Here is a 2,912-nt window from a genome sequence, read left to right as displayed (position 1 = left end):
TCCTGCTGTATTGTGTGTAAAATTGCTCTGTGCAAGTACATACAATTTATCTTCAAACGCAAATGATAGTTCTGACTGCCTATGATATAAAAGGATGGGGAAGGGAAGGGCTGTATGCACGTAGACAATGTACAGTCAAGCGTATGCACATTTGTCCGATACAAGCTCCGGGCATATTGCAGGTATGCAATTTTTAGCCATATCACTGGCACCAGCTACAGGGTGTCACCTGTCTCCGCTTCTGGTTCCGTCACATCCAGCCCCAGCGTCCCAGCTGTTACCAGGGCATCCGGGATGCACTCTGTACTGCCGACATGCCTAACAAGCTGTTTGACAGCCGGGTGCATGCACACAGGATCCTGCTATCCTGATTATGACAACTGTGTGCCCTTACTTCTGATTGGTCCTTTCATGTATTTAAAGCAGGGAGGGCTTAGCCTCCCTGCCGTTTATAGCGTTTCTGCCACACAGTTGCTAACCTGCTCCAGTTTCCTGTGGATACTCTACCCAAATTTTCATTGATCTTTGTTGTGACCCCTGGCTTGTTTCTGGACCCTGCTTGAACTTTGATTGCCAGTGACCTTTGGCTTTGTCTTTATGGATTCTCTCTGCTTGCAAATTGCCCTGAACTTTTGGCCTGTCCTAGGCTAATCTGCTCGCTACTGACTTACGACCTTTAGCTTGTACCTGATATCTGTCTGCTGTGTTCCGGTTATCTGCCTCCTATATCTGCGCTACGCTTGCTGGACATGCTGGGGCAGCACGGTGGCTAAGTGGTTAGCACTTCTGCTTCACAGTGCTGGGGTCATGAGTTCAATTCCCGACCATGGCCTTATCTGTGTGGAGTTTCTATGTTCTCCCCGTGTTTGCGTGGGTTTCCTCTGGGGGCTCCGGTTTCCTCCCACACTCCAAAAACATACTGGTAGGTTAATTGGCTGCTATCAAAATGGACCCTAGTCTCTCTCTCTCTCTCTGTCGTCTGTGTGTGTATGTTAGGGAATTAAGACTGTAAGCTCCAATGGGGCAGGGATTGATGTGAATGAGTTCTCTGTACAGTGCTGCGGAATCAGTGGCGCTATATAAATAAATGGTGATGATGATGATGATGACATAACCTTTTACTACATAATACCACTTTCATACTGCCGCCCCGGCAATATCCCGGGTTGTTAACCCGGGATATTGCCGGGGCACAGGGCAGTATAGATAAGAAGATTCCCGGGTCGGGCGGGTTTATACTGCACCTGCCCGACCCGGTTTTTAGAAAAAAAAAAGTGTAAAAAAAGATTTTAATTAAAAAAAAATACATAACAAATGTTTACTTAACTTATTTTCAGCAGCGGGGTGTCTGCGGTGCGTTGCCGGCGGTCAGGGGGACCTCTGGGTACTAAAATGGCGTAATTTCTAGTCCATTAGAAATGACGTCATTTTAGTACCCAGAGGTCCCTCTGACAGCCGGCAACGCACCGGAGACAGCGCTGGCTGAAAATAAGTTAAGTAAACATTTGTTATGTATTTTTTATTAATTAAAATCATTTTTTTACACTTTGCCATTTTTTTTTTTTTACAGTATGAATGGTGAGACCCGGGAATTACACGGGTTGCACCATTCATACTGCAGGCGAGCGGGGTCCAACCCGGGAATTACCCTTCGCAAAATCCCGGGTCTAAGTCCCGGGATTTTAGACCCGGGATTTTGTGGTTGGACTATTCATACTGCACCAAGACCCGGGTTTTTCAGCGTGCCTCTGCAAAAACCCGGGTTTTTGGTGCAGTATGAATGGGGTATTAGAGGTAAGACCTGGGGGCATCCAAGCACATGTAAGTGTGACTAGCTTTATCGGAAAAGCGGCTGCTATAGGTGAAGAACTCTTACCATCTTTTCTAAAAGTTTATGTTGGTAGCCGTTAGTCGTAAGACAGGGCACATTGTAAGGGCCGATCGATTGTGGCGACTGTCACATATGCATGGCAGGATATGTGTTTGCAATTAATAGCAACTGTATAAATGCATTTTATGTAAGGTAGGCATTAATAACATCCTGATAAATGTATTTCACGTAAAAAATGATTAAAAAAAAATATTAATGATATTATTAACAGTTATTAATGTATTTATTTTGTTTTTCTGTGTGGTCTGATGGGACTTTATAGTGCATTGCGCGTATCCTGTAGTGTGTTGTGTCTGTCTGTATACGGCAAGTGCCATAAAGGCAGGTCATACTTATACATGTATTCAACTGGAAATATTTCCTCAGATCTGCTTGTGTCACGCTTCAAAGTAAATCACAGCTATGGAGCCCAGGAAAGATGTTTATTGCTCAGAAAATACAGGTAAATGGTACGAACTCAATAAAACGGAAACTGCACAGTGAATACTACAGGCACAGGTAGAATGGAAGGTAGAGAGATATCCGGAGCAGTTGTGTAGCAGCAGGATGTGAAGTCCGAGAGCACAGAAGCCGCAGGGAGAACAAACTATAAGGGAAGCAAAGAAACAACAATGACCAGCAAGGTATACTGGGAGCGGCGGGCCTAAATAGAGAGAAACTCAGTTGCAAGAGATAATTGGTGCAACAAGTTAACCCCTAGTGATGAAAGGAAAGGCACAATAGCAGCACCTCTGGGGAACAGAGGCACTGCAGATAATACATAAAAGCACAACTCCAAGTTCCAGGAGGCAGGAGCTGCCAATGCAAGCAGCATGCAATTCAGAGGGCTACAGGCAGATCCTGATAGCTTGTGCTTGAATACGGGCGTACATATGTGCACTTTCCCTCTGTTTAAGAAAAAGGCAAATTTCATTCACTTTCACATCATAATGGAGTTTGTGATGACATTTAAATAAATGATGATGATAATAATGGCACTTTACCCCTGGAGATCGTCTGGATGCTTCTATAGACTGAGTTC

Source organism: Mixophyes fleayi, chromosome 2 (assembly GCF_038048845.1).
Source record: "Mixophyes fleayi isolate aMixFle1 chromosome 2, aMixFle1.hap1, whole genome shotgun sequence".
Lineage (NCBI taxonomy): Eukaryota > Metazoa > Chordata > Amphibia > Anura > Limnodynastidae > Mixophyes > Mixophyes fleayi.
This window is presented reverse-complemented; position numbering follows the sequence as displayed.